We start from the raw sequence: 12920 nt of genomic DNA, 5'->3' as shown, positions 1-12920 counted from the left end.
TGGCAAGGTTACTGTGAACGGGTCTCCGAGACCGCGTCCACGCCTACACAGCACAGGAACCCCTCCGAGAATCCCGTCACGTCATTTCCACGTTCCCATGTTACCATGGGAACGCTACAGGACGCAGCGGCCGCGGACTTCCGGGACCAGAGGAGAAAAGCGAGAACGGACTCTCAGGAAGGAGAGGAGGAGAACGCCACGGAGAGAGAAGAAGTCAACGAAGAACAGAGCCGGAACGAGAAGGACGAGAGACGAGCCATATCCGGAGGCGAGAAGCCAGAGACTAATCCCAACAAGACTCCGGAACAAAGAAGCCGAGGATCCTGCCACAACCCAGGAGGGTCGTGGCTTGCAAAGGTACGGTCCCTCCTGGGGACACGGGAAGCTACAATTAAAGGGGCACCGGGGAAGGGACCAGGGGAGGTGGGAGAGGAAAAGAGGGCGGCACTACCCACTTAAGGGAAAGTATTTCGTCACCACTCACTGGGAGCAATACGTTCTGTTATAGGCACCGCTAAGAAAGCACTTTTCCCTCATCGGCACTGGGCGTACCCTCACTCTCTATCCCTCTTGACAAAACCCTTCCCTTCCAATACGTTAAATAAACCCCAGAGCTAACTCTCCACTTACCTTCGCATTTCTTTTGTCTGTTTCCTTTACCGGTAACCTATACTGGAGCCTCCAGAACCCACCGACCTAAGAGAGAGGAAAAGAAACAAGAACGCGCCACCATTATGAAGAACTGAACAAGAACCCAGCAATATAGTTATTATAGTTGAATATATGCACCCAGAGTAAAAGAAGATTAAAAATATCATTTTACTTACCTCATTACGCAGTCTGAGCCTGGTTTGTACCGCCATAGCCTAGCACAGTGGTGGCAGCAGTGGGATTCCCCCCCCCTCAAAGGTTGATTGGCGGTATAGACCATGAGTGACAAACCCACCCTGGAGGACATGATTAAACAGCTGGCGGAAGGGCAGCGTCATTTACAACTTGTATCTGAAGCACACCAACGGGAGGCTAAGGAAGACAGGGAGGCCTTACAATCAGCCCTAAAAGCCAAGCTACTATCTTGGCAAACAACCAACTTGTACATGAGACTGCGCTGCAGAAGTTAACAGATACAATAGCTGCCAGTAAAGTACACCCCAATGTCCCTAGTTCCGTTTTACAAAAATTCTAGGAGGGGGAAGACTCGGATTCCTTCTTTACCAACTTTGAACGGGTAGCTTCCTCCGCTCAATGGCCTGAGGATCGATGGGGACAATACATCGCGCCTTTACTCACGTGGATTTTACAGACGGCATACCAAGCAGCTAATCCTGGCGGTACCACCCCATACAAGGAGATAAAAAGGAGCATCTTGGAAAGGGTTGGTCATGATGTGGAGTATTATAGAGTAAAATTCCGGAAAGTGAAATGGGGACAGAATGAGGACCCGCGTACCTTTTACTTCCGGGTTAAAGATTTAGCACTCAAATGGTTGGGTCCTATAGGAACCAGCAGAGAAGATGTCATAAAAACAATTATCCTCGAACAGTATTTGGATTCCTTACCCTCCAGTACTAAAAATTGGATAAGGCAACATCCAAAGGTAGATACGGAGCTTGCTATAGATCTGGCTTGTGCCTACCACAGGTCCACAGATGTGAGGCCCCTACAGCCCAGACCCACCCTAAAACCCATTGCACCACCACCAAAGCCCATCCCGCGGTACCCCCTGGAAAACTCTGGGACACATAAACAAGGGGAGGGTTACCCGATGCATATACCACAATGTTTTAGTTGTGGAGAATGGGGCCATATAGCAAGAGTGTGTCCCAGGAAAACGGAAGGAGTTGAACCCATGGAGATAGGGGTTACCCGACGCAGGGTATTATGTACGGGAGTCGGGAATGCGAAATTTAACCAAGTCATAAAAATAAACGGACGCTTCCTCTCTGCCCTCATTGACTCTGGTTGTAGTCAATCCGTCATACGGAAAGATTTAATAGACCCCATAAACACAACCTCAAGTCAATGGGTCACTATTTGTTGTATACATGGCGATAAAGAGCAGTATCCCCTGACAATAGTTGAACTAGAATGGGGCGAATATCACGACTTTCTCCCCGTAGGGGTTATGGACCAGCTGATTGAAGACTGTATTATTGGTACTGATTATATCCGGTTCCAACAACTCCTAGACCAAACCCAAACCCAGAAAGAGAACCCGGAGTGGTGGACTGAAGCTCCATTTTCCAATAGCTTCATTGAATGCCCCCCAAGCCGCAGGAAACTCACCCGAAGTGAGAAAAGACACGAGAAATTTAAATTTCAGGAAACCCGAGAGGATACAAAACCCACAAGGGTGGTAGCCGAGACCAGCGGTGCTCCCGTAAGCTTCCGCACCTGCCAGAGAGAAGACCCTACCCTCACTCATGCTTGGAGAACAGCTAAAACTGAAGGCACGGATGAGGTGGGTCCCTATTTCCTAGTACAGAAAAACCTTCTATATAGGATTACCACAACTAACACAGGAGAGCGCAAACAACAATTAGTAGTTCCAGAAGTATACAGGAATCAGGTACTCTTCCTAGCACATAATCAACCGGGAGGGGGCCATTTCGGTAGAGAAAAGACAGAGGAATATCTCCTATGGAAGTTTTATTGGCCGGGGTTTTTTGCCCACATTAGGAGATATTGCTTACAATGTCCTAGATGTCAGCTCACAGAACCAGGTGTGCCCAGGAAAGCACCTTTACAGCCTTTACCCATCATTGACATTCCTTTTAGCAGGGTGGGTATGGATTTAATCGGACCCCTACTTACCTCGTCCAGGGGACACACATATATTCTGGTTATAGTAGACTATGCGACGAGATACCCGGAAGCCCTTCCCTTATCGAGTATGACTACCAAAACGGTGGCACAAGCCATGATAACGGTCTTCACTCGGACAGGTTTTCCCCAAGAGATCCTCACTGATCAGGGCACACCGTTCATGTCGAACCTTATGAAACAAATATGTAGGTTATTGGGTATCACCCAAATAAAAACGTCGGTTTATCATCCTCAAACGGACGGTCTAGTGGAACGGTATAACCGAACCATTAAAACCTTGTTGAGGAAAGTAGTAGACGACTCTGGGAGGGATTGGGATCAAAAGTAACCCTTAGTTCTTTACGCGATTAGAACCCACGAACAGTCCTCCACTGGTCATAGCCCGTTCGAATTGGTCTTCGGAAGACAACCACGTTGTCTTCTGGACATGGCAGCCGAAACCTGGGAGGAGGAAGAAGAGGAAGGAAGACCATTGCTAGAATATGTCCATAAGCTCAAAACACACTTACAAAGTTTATGGGAGGATGTACGACGACACCTTGAGAAGGCCCAAGATACTCAAAAACACTATTACGACAAAGGAAGTAAATTTCGCACATTTCTTCAGAACGATCAAGTCCTTATAATGCGACCCACGTCTGAACAGAAATTATTAGCTCGATGGCAGGGATCCTATAGGGTTATTAGAGCAGTCTCCCCTGTCACGTACCTTATAGAGCTAAGGGCCTCATTCCGACCCTGGCGGTCATAGACCGCCAGGGTGGAGGCTGGAGGTAGCACCGCCAACAGGCTGGCAGTGCTACATGGGCAATTCTGACCACGGCGGTAAAGCCGCGGTCAGAAAAGGGCAACCCGCGGTTTCCCGCCGGTTTACCCCTGCCCAAGGGAATCCTCCATGGCGGCGCTGCTTGCAGCGCCGCCATGGGGATTCCGACCCCCTTCCCGCCATCCTGTTCCTGGCGGTTGTTACCGCCAGGAACAGGATGGCGGGAACGGGTGTCGTGGGGCCCCTGGGGGCCCCTGCACTGCCCATGCCACTGGCATGGGCAGTGCAGGGGCCCCTTAACAGGGCCCCATTAAGATTTTCAGTGTCTGCCTTGCAGACACTGAAAATCGCGACAGGTGCCACTGCAACCGTCGCACCCCTTCAACTCCGCCGGCTCCATTCGGATCCGGCTTCATTGTTGAAGGGGCTTTCCCGCTGGGCCGGCGGGCGGCCTTCTGGCGGTTGCCCGCCGGCCCAGCGGGAAAGTCGGAATGACCGTCTTGTTGACTGCGGAGCGGTCTTCCGATGGGGTTACTTTGGCGGGCGGCCTCCGCCGCCCGCCAAAGTCGGAATGACCCCCTAAGTGTCAATCTAAAAAAAAAACAAATCTACCATGTAAACCTCCTAAAGAAATGGGAAGCCGTAGAAGGGCTAGATACTCAAACAGAGACGGGGTGTTTTTTATCTCCATGTAAGGAGTTAGACCTAGTATCTTTCCCCTTGGAAAAACAACAGAGAGAGAGTGGTCCCTGTATTAACACCTCTCTAACCACAACCCAGAAAGATCAATTGTCAGCCCTGTTAAAACAACACTCCCATTTCTTTTCTGACATACCCGGAAGAACCTCTTTGATTTATCATAAAATAAAAACACCGCCAGGACAAACTATCCGACTACGACCATATCGTATTCCCGAGGCTAGGAAACAAGTCATTGAGGAGGAAATAGAGAAAATGATGACTCTAGGAGTAATTGAACCCTCTAGTAGCCCTTGGAGTTCTCCAGTAGTTTTGGTTCCAAAACCCGACGGATCTGTCCGGTTTTGTTTCGACTTCCGTAAACTCAATGACATATCACTATTTGACACATATCCTATCCCTCGGGTAGATGATGTCTTAGAAAAATTAGGGAGAGCCAAGTATTTATCCACGTTAGATCTCACTAAAGGCTACTGGCAAATTCCCCTTTCTCCTGAGGACAAAGAAAAAACAGCATTCTCCACACAATCCGGCCTTTATCAGTTCACAGTTTTACCCTTTGGTCTTCACGGAGCCCCCGCTACCTTTCAACGGTTAATGGACAGGCTATTAAAACCCTTTCACACCTTCTAAGCCGCCTATTTAGATGATGTTGTCATTTACAGCGATACCTGGGTAGATCACCTCCAGCATCTCAAACAGGTCTTCAATGCCCTTGCGGGAGCCGGTCTGATGGCTAATCCAAAGAAGTGCGTCTTAGGGAATACAAAAATCTCCTATCTAGGCTATATGATAGGCAATGGGACTCTTCCCACAAGCAAATAAAATTGAAGCCATAAAGCAAGCCCAAACCCCAAAAACCAAGAAAGAATTGCGTTCCTTTTTAGGACTGGTGGGCTATTACCGTAGATTCATACCGAGATACTCCACCCTCGCGGCCCCTCTTACTGATATACTAGCCAAACATCGCCCCAACACGTTAGCACCATTTGCAGATTCTCAAAAGACTAGCTTTGAACAGTTAAGAACATCCCTTACCACAAACCCCGTGTTACAATGTCCGGATTTCTCTAGACCATTCCATCTCTATACTGACGCTTCTAACATTGGTCTTGGGGCGGTACTCATGCAGCCTGATAACGAGGGACGTGACCACCCAGTTGTCTTTATCAGTAGGAAACTTCTTCCCCGCGAATGTCACTACCCTACCATTAAGAAGGAGTGTTTGGCCATCAAGTGGGCGGTGGAGAACTTACAATATTAGCTTCTGGGCAGACCTTTTGTACTATACACAGATCACGCTCCTCTTACTTGGCTTGCTTCCCACAAGAACTCCAATTCTAGAGTATTACGGTGGTTCCTTGAACTTCAACCTTTTACCTTCCAGGTAGGCCATGTCCTGTGGTCTCAACAAGGCCCCGCAGATTACCTATCCCGGTTCCCCTACTCCTCTTCGGTCCTCGACCAGGACCGATCATGGGAGGGGAAGGGTGAACGGGTCTCCGAGACTGTGTCCACGCCTACACAGCACAGGAACCCCTCCGAGAATCCCGTCACGTCATTTCCGCGTTCCCATGTTACCATGGGAACGCTACAGGACGCAGCGGCCGCGGACTTCCGGGACCAGAGGAGAAAAGCGAGAACGGACTCTCAGGAAGGAGAGGAGGAGAACGCCACGGAGAGAGAAGAAGTCAACGAAGAACGGAGCCGGAACGAGAAGGACGAGAGACGAGCCATATCTGGAGGCGAGAAGCCGGAGACTAATCCCAATGAGACTCCGGAACAAAGAAGCCGAGGATCCTGCCACGACCCAGAAGGGTCGTGGCTTGCGAAGGTACGGTCCCTCCTGGGGACACGGGAAGCTACAATTAAAGGGGCACCGGGGAAGGGGCCAGGGGAGGTGGGAGAGGAAAAGAGGGCGGCACGACCCACTTAAGGGAAAGTATTTCGTCACCACTCACTGGGAGCAATACGTTCTGTTATAGGCACCGCTAAGAAAGCACTTTTCCCTCATAGGCACTGGGCGTACCCTCACTCTCTATCCCTCTTGACAAAACCCTTCCCTTCCAATACGTTAAGATAAACCCCAGAGCTAACTCTCCACTTACCTTCGTGTTTCTTTTGTCTGTTTCCTTTACCGGTAACCTATACTGGAGCCTCCAGAACCCACCGACCTAAGAGAGAGGAAAAGAAACAAGAACGTGCCACCATTAATGAAGAACTGAACAAGAACCCAGCAATATAGTTATTATAGTTGAATATATGCACCCAGAGTAAAAGAAGATTAAAAATATCACTTTACTTACCTCATTACGCAGTCTGAGCCTGGTTTGTTCCGCCATAGCCTATCACAGTTACCTTTGGGAGAAGTGGAACACAGTATTGCTGTAAGTGATACAACAAGTGATGTTGCAGTCTGAATATTAGTGGCATCGTGTGAGATGCACACAGTGCCTTAACGTGATCCCCAGAAATGACAGTGACAGCTGCTGGCAAATCTCACTAAGTACAACATGAGACTCGGAAATTTCCATACCATACACCAGACTGCTGATACCCTCTTATGTTGTTTGACTACTGACATGGGTGTTAACCTTTGTTTCCTGGTGAAATGTCTGGCATGATATATGCCACAAAAAGCTGCACAATGCACAATAGTGTCAGAGTAGGGACACAGTATGGTAGTAAGCCACTGACATTGACCTCTATGTGGATGTACGCATGTGCATCCACTTTGGCATCTATATCCCCCCCCCAGGTCAGTCAATTCCATTCTTTGCATTGTTATTCTAAGGGCAGCTTGATGGGGCAGTCAGCTGTAGCTGTGTTTTGCTTGATATGATAGTGGGAGTGGGCTATTGCATTACTATCATTGCCATAAACTGTTTCATAGTGGAACATTCTTGATGTGTTACATTTTAGTTATTTTCACATGGATGACATCTCAAATTTGGTGCATTGTTCAGTTTTTCATTATGGTGGAATATTGCCTTCTGGGAGTTGTAGTGATATCAGTTCCAAGTACTTCACATGCCATTCCCAAGGGTTGTTGAGCCAGGTGAGTTTAGTGGACATGTGGAATGCCAGGGATGGATATTGGGGCATTTGGACAGAGAGGTGGTGGGCGGTTTGGTAATTGAGGTGGGGTAAGGTGGTGAGAGAGCATGCAGGACAAAACAATTGGGTGACATGAATGTTGTGGGAACTCTTACCAGACTCCACTCCCCCAGGTTTTCCACTCAGCCCCTCAGGATGCAGTATGTCCAAGGCCTTCTCCTCCAAAGATGTGAAAGTAGGGGGAGGAGGTGGCGGCCCACCACCAGTCTTCAGTCCTGCCAGCTGGTGCCTGGATGCCATGTAACACAAACGCACCTTCCCCGGGAGGTCGTTCCACCTCTTCCTGATGTCCTCCCTTGTGCGTAGATATGTGCCTACAGTATTGACCCTGTTGACTAGTCTTTGCCACAACTCCATTTTTCTGGCTATTGATGTTTGCTGGACCTGTGCTCTAAACAGGTGTGGCTCTACCCAAATGATTTCGTCCACCATGACCCTCAACTCATCATCAGTGAAACGTGTGTGTTTTTGTGGGGACATGGTAGTGGTGGTAAAGACGGTGAGTAGTGTTAAAAAGGTGGAAAATTGACCCAGAAGTAAATGATAAGGTATAGGTGCTGTGATGTGAGTGTGTGACGGTTGTTGTGTATGGTGTGTGAAAGTTGATTGTGTGTTGTGTATACTGTGCAGGCGTGTGATGTATGCGTGTTGAAATGTATGTAGGTAACAACAGTTGTTGCAGTAAATCTGTGATGGTTCTTTCTCCTCTGTGGCTGTGTGTGGCGTTCTGGTTGCAAAGGATTGTGGGTTGTGTAGGGGTATCTTATATAGTGGAGTGTGTAGGTGTGTCAAGTGTGTGGATGTTTGGCAGGTATGGGATATTCAAACTATCCAATGTGGTGTTGCGTTCAGTGTGATGTGAGTTGAGACCGCTGCAGTTCGCACTGCCAATGGTTTTCCCCCATGGAAGAACCACTGTCGTGATTTGTGGATTGTAATATGATGGTAGGATTTTTGTCAGGCTGGTGGTGCTGGTGGTGGGACCACCTACCTTTTCCGTCCTCCAGTGTCCTGGCCGTTTCGGATATTTGGCTGTTTTTTTGGCACACTTCACAGTGTAACTCTTAATACGGTGGTCTGATTACCGCCAACATGGCGGTCTTTTGGCGGCCACCACTGCAGCGGTCTTCCCAAAAGACGACTAATTCGTAATGAGGCTCAATATGTTTCAAAACAGACAGAAAGCAATGATGTTCAATAATTGCCGCCCTGGTTTCTGGCAAAAGGTAGATTTTGGCTTTAGTCTGTTTACACTGTTAATTGAGGGAAGGTGGCTCCAAGGGTTACTTATACTAAACAAAAACAGCACTACCTGACCCGTGATTAAGGAGCATGGGCTCTGAAATGCGTTGGGTGTTTTTTCTTTTCTTTTGTTTGCCTGCACGATTAAATAAAACGCTCTGTGCAAAGAAGCTGCGGTACGTTTTTCTGTTGCATTTGGATGGATGCGAAGGAGATTTGTGAATGGTTGGTTTGAGGAGGCGTCGCTACCCTACTGCAGGCTGACCGTCAGAAAGTGGCGGAGAAGCAGCAACTTTGATATGTGTGTATATATAGACACCTTGGAACTTTGGAGACTTCGAGTCCCAGAAACATTTGCAGCAATGAGCAGGGGGCGGAGCCTTTACACCTCAAAGCGCTTAGAGCGCCGGTCAGTTTCCCACCATGTGGGACACCCTGGAACTTTGGGGACTTCGGGTCCCAGAAACATTTGCAGCAAGGAGCATGGGGCGGAGCCTTTACCCCCGAAAGTGCTTATAGCGCCGGTCAACTTCCTGCCGCGCAGGATACCCTGGAACTTTGGAGACTTCGAGTCCCAGAAACATTTGCAGCAAGGAGCCGGGGTGGAGCCTTATAGTGCTGTTCAGCTTCCCGCTGCGCGGGACACACGGGGGCCAAGGCGGGCCCATCCCTTGCCCATCATTGGCCGGAAAAGGCCAGGCTGGGCCACCCCTATTAGCTTTGATAGATGGGGTAAGTCGTCCCGTTTTTTGTGTTTTTATGGATCTTATATATGGTTCAATTTAACTTCTTCCTAGTTATTTTTTTATGGTGGAGAGAAGTCTCTGATATACTGGTAATTCAAATTGTGGGTGCTTTTTGTGAGAAACCCTAGAGACTACTGAGGCCCCAGTAGTAATCTGTGAGGATGGGTAGGAGAAAATCAGTGCTAAATGGGGAGCAGAGTGGAGGGGAAAAGGGGAAAGCAAATTCTACTCTGGATTCTTTTCTTGTATGTGCTGTTGGGGTAGTTACGAGGGAGATTGCCCTGGCAGAAAGAAGACTTTTGCTGGAAATGGGTGACCGGCAAAAAAAATCCACAGAGGATGGGGGTCTGGGAATTATGGAGGCCGAGGATGGACAGCCTCAGATCGGCCAGGAGGAACTGCCCAAAACCCCAGTACAAGCAGAGACATAGGTACCAGGGCCTAAGGACTTGGAAGGAAGATTAAGGGAGAGTAAGAGGCTTTTGATGGTCTCTCCATCGGGCAGTAGCAATCCTCCTCTGAAAAAGAATAAGATGGTAAAAAGACCCGGCAAAAAAAAAATCCCCTGTCTGCTAAACCTCACTCAAACCCTCTGGGCCTTGTGGAACAGTGCCCTGGTCTATGCTTAGAAAATTTACTGCCAAAATTCAAAGAAATTATTGAGTTCTGTTTGGCCGTGGTTATGGAGAAACTGCGGGCGCTTGAAACAACAGTTTCCCGGATGAGCGGTAAAGAATGGCCAAGGTTGGCCCCTGTCAAAGACGGCCCCTTGGACTCTAGGTGTCAAAGTAGTTTGGCTGAGGGGATGCTGCATCAAAAAGAAATCCCCAGTCCCCAGCTGAGAGAGATGCAACATCCCCCAAGTTATCCTATCCTGGGGGCTGCTAGTTATCATGTGGAGACTGCCTCTTGAGATTCTTCAGCAACCTATGAGACAAATTGTAGAGGGGGGTCTTGTTGGTCACACTGTAGTGGGCTTGTAGATGATTTGGGTGGGCCTCAAGACAGTAACAAGTCTTAAACCCCACACTTGATGAAAGGTCCCCCCCTTGTTCGCTTAGAGCTCCCTCCAGTTTGTGCACCCTATGTGGTGGTGCTCACTGATGTCCCTTTCTTAGCTTTGGGCATAAGTGAGTCCACGGTTCAACTAAAGAACAAGACTTGCCATTGGCTGAGTAAAAACTGTAATTTCATTTGTAAGGATTTTGAGGATATTTTATTTGTCAGAAGAATTGATTGGGTCGGGCCTCGGGTAAAGAAGAGGAACAGGGATTGTGTGATTGTAAACTGCAGATATCCAGGCCTGGCCCAGGGGATCCTTTTTTCACAACATCTGTCATTCCAGCTGAAGAGCAAGATTGGCATGGTCCCTTTGCCAGCTGAGTGGCGATACCTCAACTAGGGAATCTAACAGAGGCCAGGGTGGTTTGCAGCCAACTAGTATGGGTAATGACCTCCTCTGAGCTGGAGAGGGTGGATTGACGGCATGTGCAGAGACACATAGACGGGGAGATAGAATCTCCTCTCGATGCCTTGATTACGGAAGGGGGGACGGTCCAAATTTGAAGTGTTGCCTCATCTCATGGAAGGTAGCAGGGTATCACTCTAAGCTCCTGGACAGTAATTGGTTAAACTTTAACCAAATGTGGCACATTATGATTTTATCTTACTGCAAGAGACCTGGTCGGATGGGTTGGGTGTGTGGGATGGTTTCCAAAGATTTACAATCCAGGCCGTAAGGTCTCAAGGTGGTCGTCCTAAAGGTGGTTTAGTCACCCTGATTCGATCCTACAAAATAGCAAGAGCCTACCATATTATGTGTAAACATCAGGGCTTCTTAATCACCTAGGTACTCTTTTCTTATAAATTTAATGTTGTACTGTTGAACTACTATAATGCTGTTTGGGATTCTGGTTGCCAAATTGAAGTTCTTTTTTCTGTTTTGCAGAACATAAAGTATAGACTGGAGGGGCTTGGGCTAGCTTTATGTGCTGTGGTGACAGGGGACTTTAATGCTAAAATTGGGAGCTATAATACTAGGGAGAACCTGTTTGAACGGGAATATAGGATAAATACAGCTGAGGGATCACATGATTCGAGTAGTGTGGTCTTGATAAAAGGCCTAAGGAGTTTGGGTCTTTTGAATTTCTGCGATTTGGGAGTGGTGGGTACATAGCAGGCCCCCACGTTTGTAGGTAGGGGGGTTGGAACAACAATTGATTATATTTTTGTGTCTCCACCCATAAGGAACATGGTCAGGGGCGGTGAAGTGGTGGTGCAGTATTTTAGTGACCACAATCCTTTTAGGATTTCTTTTAATTTTCCTGAGACTATGCGGAAGTTAGTGCGGGGTGGGCCAGCCTTGGGGAGACCCAAAGATCAGGGCAGACGACTTAGCTGGAAGCAGGTTAACATTCAGCAAGTAACAGAGAGGGTAGTGGGTAAAAACTTAAATCTGTTCTTAAGTACTCTGTTGGCTGACTCTTCCAGCCCAAGGGGAAGTCATGGATGCTATATTCAAAGTAAATGGGGATATCAAAGAAGGTATGACCGCAGTCGTCCAGCCTCGGTGTAAGCAACAGGGTGGCTGGTTTAGTAAGCCCTGTTATGAGGCTAAGAAATTCCTGAGGAAGGCACTAAAAGAACAACTGAGAGACAAAATTCTTGTAAGAGATGCAAGGGCACACTATAAATCCGTCCTGAGGGCCAGGAAGCAACAGCTCAAGGAGCAGGCCTGGGAGGAGTTGGAAAGAGCATCACTACTCAAGAACCCTGGCCTGTTCTGGAAGGTGGTTAACAGGGGCTCATTTGAGACGGAAACCTCTGAGGGTTTGGGATGTAATATTGCCCCTGAGACATGGGTGCCCCATTTCTGTGGAATTTTCTCAGGGTGCCGTACAGGGGAACTAAGGGGTGATCAGCAGGGACATCCCCCTAATCTGGCCGTTAGGTTCAACCTTGAGGAGCAATGCAGCGCAAGTCACAAAGCCCCGGGCCCCGATACTATTCCAATGGACCTATATAAATATTGTCCACAGTTGTGGGCTCCCATTCTGATTAATGTCCTCAACGCAGCAGTTAGTGCAGGAATTCCAGCTTCCTGGAGATCGGCATGTATTGTACCTGCTTATAAAAAGGGCAATCACAATGACCCGAAGTCGTACCACCCGATTTCATTACTTGACTCTTCAGCAAAAATCTTAGGTCGGATAATCCTAAAACGTATTGAGGATTGGATGTCTGACAATACAATCTTGAGCAGGGTTCAATATGGTTTTAGGGAAGGGTAAGGTACCCTAGAGCAGTGTCTAAATCTGCTTATGTTGATTGGCAAATATACACAAGCCAAGAGGGGCACCCTGTACCTGGCCTTTATGGACCTAAGCTGCGCTTTTGATAAGGTAAATCGCAGTAAGGTCTGGGATAGGCTAATCCAGATGGGAATGGATTCCCATATCATGGAGCTTCTGCATTACCTTCATTTAGGCACCAATGCTAACGTGAGGGTTGGGGTGCATGGTGAG

At 48.2% G+C, this 12920-nt stretch overlaps 1 long non-coding RNA gene across 1 annotated transcript in view; it reads right to left on the bottom strand.

The window, feature by feature from the left end:
- Positions 1–628: 628 nt before the first annotated feature.
- LOC138262004 (uncharacterized) overlaps positions 629–12920 on the bottom strand; it is a 46782-nt gene continuing 34490 nt past the window's right edge. The window contains exons 2-3 of the long non-coding RNA XR_011199217.1: positions 6400–6465; positions 629–696 (exon numbers count right to left, since the gene is read on the bottom strand). This is a non-coding gene — a long non-coding RNA (uncharacterized lncRNA). The remainder of the gene's footprint in view (positions 697–6399; positions 6466–12920) is intronic.

This window comes from Pleurodeles waltl, chromosome 1_1, assembly GCF_031143425.1.
Source record: "Pleurodeles waltl isolate 20211129_DDA chromosome 1_1, aPleWal1.hap1.20221129, whole genome shotgun sequence".
In the NCBI taxonomy this organism is placed as follows: Eukaryota; Metazoa; Chordata; class Amphibia; order Caudata; family Salamandridae; genus Pleurodeles; species Pleurodeles waltl.
The sequence above is the reverse complement of the archived record's forward strand: the minus strand, read 5'-3'. Positions and strand labels throughout refer to the sequence as shown.